The 17,229-nt window shown below is 36.8% G+C and overlaps 1 protein-coding gene across 5 annotated transcripts in view; it reads right to left on the reverse strand.

Moving 5' to 3' along the window:
- Window positions 1-16,848, reverse strand: part of Nrip1 (nuclear receptor interacting protein 1) — an 82,388-nt gene extending 65,540 nt beyond the window's left edge. For all 5 annotated transcript variants that reach the window (XM_078044473.1, XM_078044469.1, XM_078044472.1 and 2 more), the window contains exon 1: window positions 16,710-16,848. The gene's annotated coding sequence lies outside the window, so the exon portion shown is untranslated. The remainder of the gene's footprint in view (window positions 1-16,709) is intronic.
- Window positions 16,849-17,229: the final 381 nt, after the last annotated feature.

The following is a 17,229-nucleotide window of genomic DNA, read 5'->3' on the forward strand; positions in this document are numbered from 1 at the left end:
CAAAATTCAATTAAAAGAACATGCTTAAGTAAAAACAATTACCACAAAAGGAAAAGAAGGAAGTATGTGGACCAACAACAATGAAAAATAACTGTCTTTATTGTAATTACTTCATTCCTATAAGTACCCACTCACTTACAGTTCTTCTTTAGTAAGATTTCAAGTATCTACATCAGTGCTCTCCCAACAGTGACTATGTGGCAAGTCTCCCTTCTGCCCACATGATGCTGGACTCTAGTACCAGTGTGAGATACTGTACCACCTGGTGTGGCTACTGGACATTAACATAAATCATAAACACAAGTACCTATATCAGCAATGCCAAAGACATCTTCCATCAGCAGCAAGAAATGTTTCCTATATGTGTAAATTAAAGACTCCCAAAATCATAACCAACAGCAGAATATTCCCAAGATCTTAGAAGTAGACAAAGGGTATCTCCTTAAAAAGAGTTTAGAAACAAAAAAAAAAAAAAAAAAATGAAACTCTGAAAAGACATCCAGGTGATTGGGGGAGGGGGGAAGCACTATCATTTCCTATTAGGACACTATATTTTCAGCAGCTAAATAAAAAACATTACCAAATCATTTTATGTAATAAAATTTAACCTTATTTTGACCTTCCTCATAAAGCAAACAACTCTCTCTATCCAATAAGGTTCCATCTGAACTATGTAAGATGATAAGCAATACCTTAATTGCATTCATTTACATGACTTTGAAACTATTCTGGGCTGAAGTCACTGACTGCAAGGTCACTGAATACAAAAAAGTAGAATGTATGCAATTTGTGGAGGAGGAATGATCCACTTCACAGTGTGAAGCACCTTTTCCATCCCTCATTAGGAGATACCAAATGCTTAATGCAATCAACAGGTGCAGACATCTCTATTTAAAATATATCACACACAAAAATCTACATACACATTGAGAAGATATAAATAAACATGTACATTAAGAATATATTTCAATAAGTAGATAATATACATTATGGCTTTCTTATTAATCTGCCTAAACAGAAGCAAAAAATATGCCCTTACAGCATTTAAGATCAAAACACAAAATAGGGCTATTATTTTTTCCATTGTCATACAAAAAAATTCTAAAAACTAGAACTGAGATTATAAGGCTACAGTTTTAGGGAAACACTACAAACACAAGATGTTAAACATATTAAGAATTTCTGCTTTCATTTGTATGACTACAGAATCCTATGTTCAAGGAACTGGCTTAGAGAAGCATACTTTACATGTCTCAAATCCAATAATACCATCTTAGTAAAAAAAAAAAAAAAGAAAAGAAAATACAACAGATTGACAGAAATTGCAATGTGTCACAGAGGACAATGTGCATTCGAAATCTCAAAATATATTAAAACACATAAAAACAAGTTAACCGCGTGAAAGGTTACCATTAATAAAATTCAATCCTAACACAAACTAGATATCACTGGCATTTGAACTGGAGAAAAAGAAAGGACACCAAAAAAGCATAAGATCTATGATCTTCGGTACTTTAAAAATGTTTATAGTATTAACACAAATATAGAACTTCAAGGATTTATTTTAGGTTTAATATAACATCACAAGGAGATTCATTGAAGAAGCTCTGTCCATTAAATTAGGTGCATCTTCCATATTTAATTTACTACCCAAGCACTTTTATATTAATTAAGTCAATCTTTTGCAATTTAAAAATGATTTAGTCAATGAGAAGCAATGATATTATAAAACTTATGTTTCTTCATCATCTCTCCCTACAGAAAAGGCAAGACTTTTGCAAAGTAACTATGTATTATACAAAAATCATTTCAATTGATGCTTCTTCCCAGAGAACAATAAGTATGAATACATATTTAAGTAACATATTCCTAAATAAACTCCAATACCTTGTTATTTTGTCCTTTTAAAATTAGAACCCAAATCTCTTCATTTCTACCTATAAACCAAGCCAATACACTCTGAACTAGCTTAGTTTCAAAATAAATGTATACATATAGTTAATAAAATATTAGTTACTATTATTATCTATGTACAACTTTCAGTGACCACATCTTCTTTAGGTATTTTAATTTTCTTTCTATAAGAAGCAATTCAGAATCAGACATGGAACTTTGTAACTATATAAGAGGAAACTCCTGGCTCACATTCTTTGACAAGGATAAGAACCTGTGGAGCCAACCAGAAGCTTCCTCTGCTGTTTCAATGTTACTATTTACATTTTTATTTGAACTGAAATCTCAGATTGAAGATACTCTTCCGATAAAGATAATATTCTTTTTCTTACAATCACTTCTTTGCCTACCCCAAGGTACTGAGTGCTTTATATATTTTCCTGAGTTCATCAATTACGATAATTTCTAAAGTTCTACTTCATCCACATAATATCATGATTTTTTCCCTTGCATATTAGAAGATCTGAAGTCAATTTTTATAGCCACAATCAAGTCTCTGAGTATATTTAAATGGGCTACAATCTTTAACTGAAATAAACTGTTTTAATGGCATCACACAGCTTCCAAAGAAGAAAGAAATAGGCCTAAATTTAGGTTCAGCTACATTTCAATCTCAGGAGACTATAGGAAATCCTACCTAGAAAGCAAGTATGCATGTGTGTTGTTAATATATTTTATTTCTTATTTTTTGTATATTATGATGTTCTGACATCTGAAAGACCTTCCTGGCTGGGTAGAGACTATTCCTTTGGAGGCAAGACAATTCTTAGGACTCAGCCCCCAGCATGCCTTTGATATGCAAACTAATCAGTCCAAACCATACCTCTTTCTTCTGGCTCACACACCCTAAGGGGCAATATTCCTTTGCCTTCACAGCATCCAAGGGCCAGGAACCAAGTAAAATATGAACCACACCTAGCTGTTAGTTATTAGTTTAACAGTAAGTTATTCAAAAGTATTATTATTATATGCTAATATTTTATTACTATTATCATTTACATATAGCTTATTCAAACTAGTCAAAACCTAAATTTGATGATCCTGCACTGCCTCACTCTTCCAGGAGATTCCAATAAAGGACACAGCCTGGGCTCTTCCCTAGTGCCTCCTCACCAATGCTTTTCCATGTCACCCTGCATGGCACGGAATGCATACTGTCTAGGACCAGAAATTATAATAAACTTTGTTTTTCTGAGTCTCTGTGTCTCCTTTTGTGACTGCACCTGAATAACCACAGAGAACACAGAATCGTGTGTGTGTGTGTACACACACATGAGCCTGTATGTGCAAGTCTCTCTTCATTTCCTCATTTCCCTTTCCCAGGTGGTAACTGAACATTACACCTTTTAAATGTATGTAAGGATATGAAGTTAAAGTATCCATCAGCTTGACAACCCTAAGTTCAACCCTCAGTAACAAAAAATAAAATAAAATAAATTTATTAATTCTGTACAGAAAATTAAATCCTGGACTGACAATGTTGCTCAGATAACATAAAAGAACAAAGTGACTCAAACTATAAGGAACTGGTCAAAAAGATTCCACAGAATTTGAAACACCTGCGACAGAGTATATTAATGCATAATTTCATCTGGGAAATATTTTTCTTCCTCCCTCACCTGTTCCCCTACCCGTCTTGCATTCAACTCTATAAACAGCAGTTATCCCCCATTATAAAACAGTCGACGGTTACAACAATGAGCCAACCAAGAAAGAACAATATTCTATAACTGACATTTACTGCATTGGCCTTGGACTTCTAATCTTTACCAGACGGGCACACAAATCAATCCATCAGCTCATAAAGGTGTGCTTTTTTAACCTCTAAAACAGATGGGATTGGCCAGAAGTGTCTGGCATGTCAAACTGCTAATCACTGCTGCCCTTTGCACAAAATAACCCACTTAAGTTGAGGCATGGTTGCACTGTAACCGACATTAGTCTGTGGGAAACCCATTTAACTGTCACACACTCCTGCCACTCCTGCTCTCCCTTAATTAAGCCTAATGCCTTATGCTTTGACCTTTTGTTCTAGCCTATTAACCCTATCTAGTACAAGTTCAATTATGTTAAACTAAAAACTTTGCTGTAAAATATTAAATGGCAAGCTCAAAAAATCATAAGGGATATCCTCCCAGCCTTAAGTTTTATGCACTCTGATACTCAATGCAATAGAAAATAAACCCTCAGTTTTACAGTAATGCTGATTTGTACAAAGTTAAGAGGAACCAAATTGTCATTTTAGTTCAACCTCTTTATGCTACAAAAGAAACTGAGGCCAGAAAACATTAAATGACTTGCCCATTTCATAGCTTTCCCACAACAAAGCCATGCTAAAACCTATCTAATCCCTAGCTCTAATTCTTTATTCTCCATGGTATCTCTGGATTAACAGTTCAACCACCCAGCATTAAGGAGCTAATATTTTTACCATAAATTATTAACTTTCAGCATCCTTTAGAATACATTACACAAATAAGCTTAAAACAAAATAAATGGTGACTTCAATACAGTTTACAAGTAAATTTTCCTTTCTCTTCCCACACACCAAAACTTTCTATCCCACACTACATCTTTTTCCCTTTTTAAAAATAACCATGGCCAGGCTGGGGCTGTAGCTCAGTAGTGAAGCCCTTGTGTGAGGCCCTGGGTTCGATCCTCAGCACCACATAAAAGAAAAAATTATTAAATACAAATAAAGATATTGTGTGCATCTACAACTAAAAAAAATTTTTAAAAATAAATAAATAACCATAGCCATTAAAAACTGCTAAATCCTGAAACATTCACAAGGCAATATGTACAAACAGAATTATTTTCTTTCTGGTGTTTCACTGAAGCTACAGAAAGCAATTACAGCTTGTTACTTATTTTCTCATAGGACAAATTCACAGGTGCATATTTCCAAGATATGTCTTTTTTACACCTATATACACATGGATTGTATATAGAAAAAAACAAAAACTAAAAAAATAATTAACATTCACTATAAAATATAGTGAAAACATGTTATTAACACAGAGATATAATATCGTATGCTATTCTTTTCTCTTTCCATTTACTTCATACAACCAGTTAAAAAAAATTTTACCATTCTTACTATGACACAGGAAGCAACTTAAGAATCATAACATAAAATTTAAAAATGATATGGCTGCTGTGAGGAAATGCATATTAAGTTTAGATTTTCAAAAGGCTTAAAGTAAGATTTTAATTTTTATCTTTTTTTGTTGACTTCCCAAAGGCTCATTTTTACCTATTGTCAGTATTAACCTATATTGTCAGCTTTTTCTTTTAACAATCCTTAACCTTACAGGTTTAAGGTACTTACCCATTATATGGAACATGTAATTTTGCAAAAGCAAGATCATCTAGAATTGTGCTAAAATAACGAATAGGCCCAAAGAGAGAAAATAATACATTTTTTGGTGTGGCTAGGGTCTGAAAGATAGAGTACACGAGCTTAAAATCTAGGTGAATGAATTCATGTTATTAGAATGATACCTTTAAATAAAAGCATTCTCTGACATTATCAGGAGGAAAACAAGGATGTATACAATGTGAAAGATGCACATAGATAACTGGCCAGAGCTAAACAAATACTTGTACAAGGGCAACCACAAATTCAGTCTCATTCACCTTTTTCATTACAAAGTAGTTTAATGAGATATCTTGTCTTAGTTATAAGTTTTAGTTTTATAAAACAGAAATTAAATGTGGGTGCCTGCTGAGGAATCCAATGGTAGGAACATCACACTAATACACAGAAGTTCATGTACTCATAACATATGAGCTGATACTAATGAACAATGAAGGGAAAGGAGCTCCAGTACTCAGCACCAGAGCTGGTAAAAGCACAAGGTAGAATACACCACAAAACATAAATGTGCTCACTTTTCTACCCTTTTACTTTAAACATTAGTCCATTAGCTTTTTCTTCTTTGGCTATAACTTATAAGCATGTGAATACATAGAACAATATGAGCCATGAGAGATGTTTTTCAAGTTTACAAAAGACACATAAGGTAATGTTTGGTGAAAATCTTTGTCTTCACAAAACAGAAAGCTAACTTATTTTAAAAGCATTTGTTAAAATCAGTGCCATAAGTATTTATCCAGATAATTTATATTTTTAGCATTTGAAAAGAAATCTCACCTAGAAATCTCTGAGCTCCGTTTCAATATAAATTTATTTTCTGCCTCCTACCAACTATATTTTAATGTAATTGAAATTGATGACATTCTAACAGTCAGGAAATTCACCTCTAGTGAAGGCCAAATTCTGAATTTCAAAATATAACTAACGGGCTTCATATACTACTTTAAGTCCTACAACATAACAGATTTTGAATCATCAGTTCTTCTTGATACCCTCTAACTTCTAAGGTTACTGAACACCAAAATTAATTCTAGACAGAATTTTAAGATGTCTCCACCCACCTTCCTAAGTAGTCAAATCCAATGCAATTAAATGGACCAAGCTAATAGGTACTTGTGAAACTGGGGAAACTTTTTGGAAGACTCTGAAATGTTTTGTTTCATTTTCTTACCCAAAAAGAAAAAAATAAATCAATTAATATTGCCCCTAAAGATTTTGCTAAACACATTATCTAATATAACTGGTTTACTTTTGAAGACATTTATTTTAAGACAAATGATTTCAAGCGCCAATTAATTATAATGTTACCAACAGTTTCACTTTTTTCCTCAAAATTTAATGACTGGAAAGACAATGATAAATTTTAAGGAAGCATTATTATTCCTTTTGGAAGTATTAATTTAAATAGACTAAAGAAAAATGTAGAAGAGCTCCTTTGTAAGTTGCACATAACAACAATAGCTATTATATAAAAATATATAAAAGTTCTAGCCCTGAGCCAGATTTTACCAATAATTAGGATTGGTACAGTTCAATTCAACAAATGTTTATAGACAGCCTTGTACCCACTAGGCACTGAGCACTGACACTACACTGCTGAATAAGCTCCTATTCACCAAGCTTACAGTCTACTGTGGAAATCAAACATACAACTATAACTGCTACAATCAGGGAGCACATGAAGCTGAGAGAAAAACATGATCTTGTTAAGAGGATTGGAGACTGTAGTAAGCCTCTAAATTCTTGCCCATTGCCCCATGAGCAATAATATTCCTGTCATTTTGCTTCACCAAGGTCAGGCACATGACCAGTCTGTAGCCCATACAAAAGGCAGCAGTTAGGTTTCCTTCCTTTTGCTCCCTTCCTAGGGGTGTGGACCCAGATATACTTGGTTCAAGGCATATTATCGCCACTGTGCTACATAGTGGTGTCCCCTCATCTTATTGATACCTTTCTACAAGATAATGCAGGCATTATGTTATCAACTGAACCAAAAGAACCAAGCTCTCCATTGATAGTTTTAGAAAATTACTTGCCAGTAATAAGTAGAGTTGGCTGCAAGTGTTCTGGTCACTCCAATAATCTGTAAGTGCCTGACTGAATTAATCTATAAATGGGAAGTTCCCCCACTGCTTTCAAAATAGAACTGAAAATGTACAGAACACATAACAGAATTCATATATACACCTATACTATAAAATTCCCCTTTAAAATTCTCAGCCTAGAAATTATATCGCAGTTCTAGGTTCCAGAATTATGAAATGAATCCTAAGACTTCTTGAGACCTGAAGAAGAAAATTAGGTACAAGAACAGGGGTGATGGAGTAGGCTCCTTCTCACCCTGCTTCTCAAGACTCAGTACCAATTATTAGAGTTCCTGCCCCAGGCTTAACTTGGATTTACTGCTGGATCCACCAGAAAGGTTATTAACCATTCCTTAACACCTGGTATACAAACCTTTCTTTCTAAATCAGCCTTAACCAAAATAAACAAATATGAAATCAATCAAGATTTGACTTCTCATTCTGGGTCTACCTAATTGTTTAGCTCAACAACTTAATTTTCTCCTTTGTAAAATGCATATAATTATTGTTTGGGAAATCTTAGATTAACAACAATAACAAAAACTATTGGAAAATAATGAATCATTCACCTAATTGTATCACATGAATTCCCCTGGCAATTAAAAAAAATGTTAAAAACAGGGTTAAAAAGGAAACAAAAATAGAGAAAGAAGAAGGATCAAGAGAGAAAAAATGGTGCATTAAGTTCTAAGTACTTTTTAACATTTTAGCACTATTTTATTTATAATATATACTAAGGGCACTTTTCCATAAGCAAGATGGCTCTATAAAATGACTTGTTTGATAATAGGGAAGTGGGACAGGATTCCTCTAAGACAAATATACTTAAATTCATAGATGCAGAGCTTTTATTAACTTCTCTTCCAACTGGAAAAATTTAAAAGATTCTATAAAATTACTTCAATTTATGAAAGTTCAAGCAAAATAAGTTCAAGGTTTTTTTTTAAAAAAAAAAAAAAGGAAATAAAGAAAATGTGACATTGATCCAGTTCCACCAAGTATTACCAGAGAGCAGCTTTCCAAGAGAACTATGCACAACCTTGGTTGTGCCTTAATAATAAACAACCAGACAGACACTGGGAAAGAACCAGATAGATAGTAAATTAAAATTATCATTTCAACCCTTATGTTTGGCATCATGTATATTCAGTTTATTTAATTTTTTTTAAAAAAGGCATGTACTGGCTAGGGAATTAATATAAATACACATTTAAATATATATCTGAAACAGAAGACTTTTCCCTATATTGTTCACTTGGACAGTATCTCTTTTATTTGGCAAAAATATAATATATTCTCTTAATAAAAGATTGAAGCAAAACATTTCCTATGCAGCTTTCATATGAATCATTCTTTCTTCCAAAATGCACTTGCCAAATCAAAATATAAAGCATACTAGAAAATATTACTTATGTGTGCACCTGCTTATTCAACTTGTGTCTACAATAAAGTTTCAATTTGTATTTTTCAGGGTCTGGGGAACCACTCCAATAGAGTGGTTTTAGGGTTCTAAATTCCATAAATTTTAAATGAGGCAAATAAAAAGAGGTGGGGAGGTTTATAACTCCACTTCTCATGGCCTCAACAATAAAAACACATACCTGGTGTGTACTTAAAAATACAGTATGTGCCACTAACCTCCTTAAACTCAAATGTCTCCTTCCTCATCACGGTCTATTCCCCAAAGAAAGCCAACTACTCCTCAGTTTTCTATTTGTGCTTCCTTTCACTATTCACAAATGCACTATTGATTTCTTCTTTGTAGTATAGACTGGTTTATTAGGATAGCATAGTTTTTAACAAAATTATTATAGGTGAAGACAGGGCAATAAAAAATAATCATGCTGACAATGGTAAAAGTCAAGAGTTGTACCTTTTCAACAGAAGAGCTATGGCTCTGAATTGCTGTTTCTTGAAGTGGACAAACCTAATTAGCCTTGGGAACACCTGAATTAAGACCACAGCAAGCTATTTTAATGAATTATATCAAGAAACATAGTTGCTTTCACTGCCTTAAAGAACACTGCAATAATTTTGTAGTATACCTTATAAGAGCCAGCAATGAAGGAAAAAACATCCCTACAGCTGCCCTTAGTGACCGTGTTTTCCTCTAGTGACACACAGGCACAGGAGACAGGACAGCTCTCTGCTAGAATTAACTAAAATGCTGCTGAATCATCAATTGGCAACAAGGTGCCTTCCCAGTGAAATTGGTCTTTGAGAATCTAGGCTGGGAAGCTTGGATGGGATGCCCGAGTTTTGTGGCTATCAGGTGGGAAGCAAAGTTTTTTAATGACTTCCTGAAAATCAGTTGGTGAACTGCTTTTTTCAAAGGATGGCATATTCTCATAGAAAATCAAATGAATGAAAGTAGCTGTGTGACCTCAGGCAAGTTACTCTGGGAACTTTCAGAATGGGTTTATCTATAAACTAGAGAAAATGATACTAGGAAACTACCCTTCTCATTCTACAGATGTTATTTATTACCCAAAGAGATAAAAAGACTTTCCTTTTATGTATATGTTGATCTTGTAGCAGAACCTAAACTAGGAAAAGAATCATGAAATAACAAAACACAAGTAACTATTTTATATATATATATATATATATATATATATATATATATATAAGTTGTCAATGAACCTTTATTTATTTATTTATGTATGTATGTATGTATGTATGTATGTATTTATTTATTTATTTAATATGTGGTGCTGAGAATTGAACCCAGTGCCTAACACATGCTAGGCAAGTGCTCTACCACTGAACACCAATCCCAGCCCACAAACAACTATATTTAAAATGTTTTTCAATAATCAAACCTGAGCCTACATGACCCATTGTGCAAATATTCCCTTTAGGGGAAAAAACTGCAACAGGGATTAATTCCCTTTGAGAATATTTCTAACTTCCCATTGGGAGTGTTTCATATATTTCCAAATACGTTTTCTTGATTTCCTCCACTTCCTTCTGTCCTCCCTCCCTCTTTCCCTTAATTTTTTCCCCAATGTGTAAGTCTACCCCTCTAATATAGATTTACTATGAATTCATAAATTCATGAATGAAAAAAATTTAAGGAAGTGTGCTTTTCACCATCCAGTTACCATCTCTTAAACATTTCATCTCTCCATTTCTAGAAAGATTTCTCAAGACAGAAGTCCCATTTTTATTCTGAACTTCTGATTCTCAAATTTTAGTAGTGCCCCATGATGTGCCAGAATCCAACCATACTGGGTCATTAAACACCACAACATTACAATACTATTCTCATTTAAGGCTGTTTGTAAACATAACTTTCTATCTTACTACTGCCATGTTACACTGGCATCTGGCTTTTTTAATGCAGAAACATGGAACATGTTTACACATATGTATAGGCAAATTCAACAATTAAAAGCATATAACCATAAGCTAGTTTAGCCATTATGTGACTTAACTAAGCTATTCTCTTACTGTCTACAGCTAATCATCAGCCTTTATCCAGTTCCCTCACACAGCCAGTTAGAATATAAAGTAAAATAACCAACACAAACTACTAACAACATAAGTTCTAAACTCCTTAGTTCCTGAGTTGCCCTCAATCAGGAGAAGAAAATTCCGGGTTTGAAAACAAGGAGTAGCCCTGACTATCATTTAACAGGTGACTGAGAAATGACTTTCTTAATTAGAAGTCCAAGGGTGAGAGACTCCTTTCCCCCAAAGCTCTGAATAAACACCAGCATCAGGTCAATCAGAGTTGTTCTGTCCCAGTGGTATCTTAAGCTGGTGACTCAAATTCCTAGCAGGCTTCTAGTTTAATATTTCTTGAAACCTTAGGCTTAGTCACACAGAATATAAGGCAAATAAGGATCTCTTCCTTTCATCCTTAAAGGTATTTGTGCTAAATAACACAAAAGTTAAAGAGGTAAGATGGATTTTAATTCAGAGCTTTTATTCCCTGAGATATAAGAAATTAAAAATTTTCTGGGGACAGTGAACCATGGTAAGCTTGTACTTTCAAATACAACTATTAATCCTATAAAAGAAGCATTTATTTCTATTTCCCAGTGTCTTAACAAAACCCTTTTCGCCCCAACTCTGTTAACTGAGAGTAGAAGTAAGGATGGGAAGGAGAGAGGGAGAATAAATGAATGGACAAATGTCATAATCATTTTTCTAGTCAAGTTTCAACATATGCTGATGTTCTTCTAAAAATCACTTTAACCAAACAAATGAATCTTAATTTATTTAACAAATAATGATCTATACTATCATCTTCAAGAACACACCATCTTAAAACCTGGCATAGTTTTTTTTTTTTTTTTTTAATTTAAGACTACTAAGGATATAGTGGGGACCAGTTTTTCATAACCCCAGTGAGTGATTTTTTTCCCTCCATTTTTAAGTTGCCAACTTTTGAAATTTTTCAAATCTATTTCTTATTATATTACTGCTAAAGATCCAGGCTAAATATCCTTTGCATAATTCAGGGTATTTATTTTAACAACATTCTAATACAATTGTAAAATATTATCACACTTTAAAATTTTTTCTTCTGTTTTATGAATTTAAGGCAAATTATGTTTCATTTGTATTGATAACCCATAATACCATAAGTTTCGTAATACTTGTAACATTTGCAAGAAAGCATTAGTTCTATTTGAATTTCAAGGTTCTATGACTTGAGTATTTACTGTTAACAAGTTTTAGAAATTAATGTAACTTTCTACTCCTCTCAAGGCCTGAAAGAAAACTTAAAACTAACTTTCATAGCTGTAGCAAAATGAAATAAAAGTGTACTTCTAAATAAACTTCCAATCTTTAAAACCCTACATATTTCAGTATCCATCAAATTGAAAACTTAATTTCAAGTAAGAAAAAAATAGGTGTACAGCGATATAAATATTTTCAAGAAAACACAATAAGACCCGGGTCTCTTAGGTCTTAATTTTTTCCCCCTACCTTGAATAATAAGATAATGTTCTTAAAGAAAGGATCTTTCTGTAGTTGTTTATCAAATTATCTCTATCAGAGGTCCCATAAAAGAATTATCCAGTTTACTACCCAAACCTCAGCACTACCACTGTTTTCCATGTTGACAAAGATCCCTGGGAAACTACAGATCTTAAAAGAACAGATCAAACAAAAGGTGATCTAATATTCATTCATCTTTTTCCAACTCCTGGTTTCATTGTGGTACCCATTTTTTATCCTCTATGTTGGATATACTTGAGATATTTGAAAATAGAGTGTGCTATGCACTAGTGGGATACTTGTCGTTTCTCTCCCTCAAACAACCATTATTTATATACTATTGCTGGCCCCATAAGCAGGAATCCATTACCATCAGCAATTCATGTCCCCGCTTCAGCATCAGATGCAAACAGGATAGGGAAACAAGATCTCTCTCCTCCATTTACTTTTTGTTCAGTCCAACCTCTCGACATAATCCTCAGCTCCATTCTACTGCTCTGTAGGCTTCATCATCTGACACTCCTGGTTTTCACCTTCTAAAGTCTTGGTGATCATCCTGGTATTATATTTCTGATAGTTGTGTTATCTAAATCCTACTGAATGAGTTTGCTCCTCTCCCATCCCGACTGTCCCCTGAAAGGACTGCAATTTTAGGAAATGAATCCTGAACAATTCAAACCAGACTAAAATTCCAACATCCTGAAATTCACCCTATTGTAGTCTGTTGAAAATGTTTTCTTTATCTTTTCCATAGTAGTCAAGATTTTTTTTTAAATAAAAACATTTCTCCAGTTGGAAGAAATAAGTACACAGGTCTTTATTAAGAATAGCAAATACTGTTTCTTTGGTCATTACCCAAAAAACAAAATCCACTCTTGATTGTGTATCAATCACCTCAAAAGGCAGATGAAAAAAGCACATGAGTAAGAAACTTCACTCCACCACAGACAAAAAGCAAAGCTACAAACTAAGGCAATTTTCAAAGAAGAGAAGAAAACATCCAAAGAAGCTGTTTAAGGGAAGGTGGGAGAGGGAAGGGGCAAAAGAAACCAAACTCTTCACTATGAACCTACACTTTAAAGCTGTATCAAACAATCTAAAGTCTAAAAAGCAAAACTAACCCTATCGCAATTTAAACAATTTTCTTGATAAAAATTAGATGTTTTAAACTTAATTTGAACAGAATTATATTTTAACTTGATACACAAAATTATTATTCTTTCCAGAACACTCAAAATAATCTTTATGTTTTAAAATTAGAAAACTAATCCCTTTAAATTCATATATCCTATGCCACTATAATTTAAAATTACGTGTCCATCATGGCCTTTTTTAGGGCCAGTATGCATGGAATCGACACGATCAATAATAATAAACTTCTTCCCACTCATCTTTCTTGCAAGCCAAGGAATGGCATATCTCCTTATCTTCCTATTTGTTCCATTAGATTGACATATTTTGCCTCATCTGTCACCTTTCATAAAACTCTGCTTTCAGAGATGAGTTAATTCATTTTTAGTTGTCCTCAATGTTCTAAAATAGTGATGTTTGACAGAATTAATACAGTGCTCTAGTTCTCTCTGTTCAACTGGCATTTAATTAAAGATCTTGGAGGCCATCTTTCTCTGAGACTACACTCTAAAGGAGGAACATTACTTCCTCCTTGGACACTCGGGCAACAAAACTGCCTCCCAGAGGTCTTCCATTTAGCGGACTGCTTAACTACACATCAACTACCAGCAAAATAGATAACTGCTGTATTTAACACAGATTTCACTCTTAAATCTCTGAACCATAACTCTTTATAGCTTATATTCTCTCTAACCTTATGAGTTTCCAGAATATCTGTAGCTATAATGCTCCCTGTATTTTTATCATAGCTTTTGTTCTACCTGGATTTCAGAAAGACCTACTGGCATTTAATTTGTAAGATTTCTTGAATACCTGATAGCAACACAGAAAATCTTTTGAGCAGTCAGAGCTACCTTGGAGCACAAGCTGAAAATTCCGTTTTAAATTCTTTTGAATTAATATCTTTTGGAGAATAGCCCACTCAACTTGGTATGTCACACTTTTCTATTCTAAAGGTGGCATGGATAATTCAAATTGGCACTTGCTATTTATTACTTAAATAATTGTTCTCTTGGATGGCCTTTTGAAAGCCTGCACTTCCTAATCATTTTTTTACTATATCAGACCACAAGAGACGTGTCAATTTAAACAAACTTCAGGAGCAATAAACTAACAAACAGACTCTAGGTGGTGGTATAGGTTATTTTTTTATCACGTTGTTTTGCTCTTCTATCTGCAAGAGACAGAAGAGCCTTTAGCCTCTACTACACATGTCTTTATTGTGAACTCACATGTTTTAGGATGTTTAAATTAGGAAAATGCAAGTTCTACAGAGTTTGAAGATGCATTTAAGAAGTGATTTTAAATCAGTCATGTGTTCCTATAGGCATTAAGCCTGACTTTCAGCTACATCAAAGGCACCGTAAGAACTCATTTGTGTAAAAACAACAAGGAAAAATCCTTTTTAAAAAATATAGACCTGCATGTACACACATCTAGGGCACTTCTAAGGGTAAATTTGGAAAGCAGCATTTCTTCACCAAAGTATGAAACAGCTTCAAGTAACCAATCCTATAGCCTGAAGGGTAGTAGCTGCTTCATTGATTGATTCTCCTTCTTTGTCTCCAGGAACTAAGTCCAAACAGAGAAAGTTAACTATTGGTGATGTAGCCACTACTCCCTAAAAACATATAAACCTTATGGACATTACCAAATCCCCTGGTCAAAACCAGAACTGACTTGGAAGTTGAAACATTTCAACAAGCTCCAGGCAGCAACTCATATTTAGGGGCCAGTCAGATGAAGCACCATTTGTTTAAAAAGTCTACTCATTTCACTGTCTCTTCAACAAAGGTAGCAACTGATGATTAAACACTGAATAATCTCATCTGGAAGATGCCACCCACTTGCTAAACCCATGATTCACTAATAAGCAGGTTCAGTGCAATTCATAAATAATGAATTAGCAAAGTCCCTGGCTTCACAAGTTCCCCCAAGAAATAGAAAGTATATTCAGCATAGGTGTATGTAACCTCATAATTATTTTTACTTTGGACACCTATAGATAGCCTCTCTTACTCTAGAAGTTTTCCCCTCACAATCCCACACTTAATTATTTGCACTACAGGAGACAATCGTCCACCCAAGTTCCACCAAGTTAAAAGTTCTTGAACCTAAGTCTTAATTTTTCCCAAAATAAAACGTCCCATTAAAAACTTTTTTTTTAACGTATAAGCATTTGCAATTCTGGTTTTATTTTTTCTAACTACCTTCGGCATCCAATTAAATAACTAACGTTATAGAACATAGAAACTCATGGAATGCTTCAGAGATCAACATGTGTCACAGACTCCCAGCCTGTCCGCCTCTAAAACACAGTTGATTCCTTTGTTCCTTCAGACTGGACACCAACTCTTGATTAAAATTTAAGAACTACTTTGGAAAGGATGGAAAGTCTGTAGAATCTTTCCATAAAACCCTTCCTAAAACTACAATACTCAAATAGTAGCGAGGACACGGGAGAGAGAGGAGCAGCCTCCCGGACTTCCACCGGGCTCACCCTACACGCGAGCCGGTTCCTGGCTCCAGGGTAGAACGAGGGCCGAGGCCTCGGGTCCAGGGAGCCTCACCCTCAGGAGGCGACGAGCAAGTGCCGGCAGGCCGGGCCTGAGGCTGGGAGCGATGTCCCTTTTCCTATTCACTTTTTTTCTGGCCGGGAATCGGCTGGCACAGGGCAGGAAGGCACCCGAGCGAAAGGCGGGGAGCTGTGCCCGGCGCCACCCAGGACGCTGCTGGGCAGCAGGATCGGCAGCCGCGCGGCGAGAAGCGCCCGGACTTGGGGCCAAAGGGACAGCAGAGCGGGGCGCGACCCCAGCCCGGTGGCGCGGCCACCCGAGTCGTCCCCGCGCACGGCGCAAGCGACACTCGGCGGCGGCCCCTGGGCCCAGGGCTGGCACGCACGGGCAGGCGAACCCAGGGCTAACTCTACAACTTGCGGCGCCGCTGCCCGGACCCCGAGTTCCCGGGGTGATTAGGACCCGGGAGGAGAGGCGGGATTTCCCCGCCAACGATTCCTCGCCGCCGCCGAGCCCTCCCCGCCGCCAGCGTTCGGTCCCCTCGCGGGCCGCGCTGCCCTCGCCGCCCCGACGCCCCCGCGGCCCTGCCGGCCAACGCCAGCGCCGCCGCGGGCCGCGCTCCGAGGCCGTTTCCGGCCGCGCCGGCCGCCGCTCCTCCGAGTCCCCCGCCCCCCGGTCGCGGTCGCCACTCACCCGAGGCCGCCGCGGCTCCAAGCCTCCGGCTCCGTCAGGCTCACTCCACGAAGGCGCCCCGCCGCCCCGTCTTTCCCCGCCGCCCGGCTAGCTCTTCCCTCCGACTAGCTGCGCTACCGAGCGCAGCAGCGGACGCGAGGCCACTGGCGGGTGCGCGCGGGCGGGCGGGTGTGGGGCCGGGTCGTCCCTCCGCCTTCGCAGCCGCCTCCTCCTCCTCCTCCTCCTTCGCCTCCGCCTCCGCCTCCGCCGCCGCCGCCGCCGCCTCCCGAGTTCGGGGCTCTGCTGCAATGTCTGCGAGGCTGACTTTGAGCGCCTCGCTCGCCGCCCGCCCGCAGCCGCGCTCCTCCCTCCGCCGCCGAGTCCGCCGCGGCCCAGTCCCTCCCCTCGCCGCTCCACGCCATTCAGCTCTTCAGCCAAGTTTCTTAACCCTTTTTCTCCCCTCCCTCCCATTGTCACCCAGGCCGGAGGAAGCCTCTCGGGTCCCAGCAGCTCGCGTGAGCTGGGGAACCCCTTCTGTTCT

The sequence above is a fragment of the Ictidomys tridecemlineatus genome, chromosome 3 (genome assembly GCF_052094955.1).
Source record: "Ictidomys tridecemlineatus isolate mIctTri1 chromosome 3, mIctTri1.hap1, whole genome shotgun sequence".
NCBI classification, from domain to species: Eukaryota; Metazoa; Chordata; class Mammalia; order Rodentia; family Sciuridae; genus Ictidomys; species Ictidomys tridecemlineatus.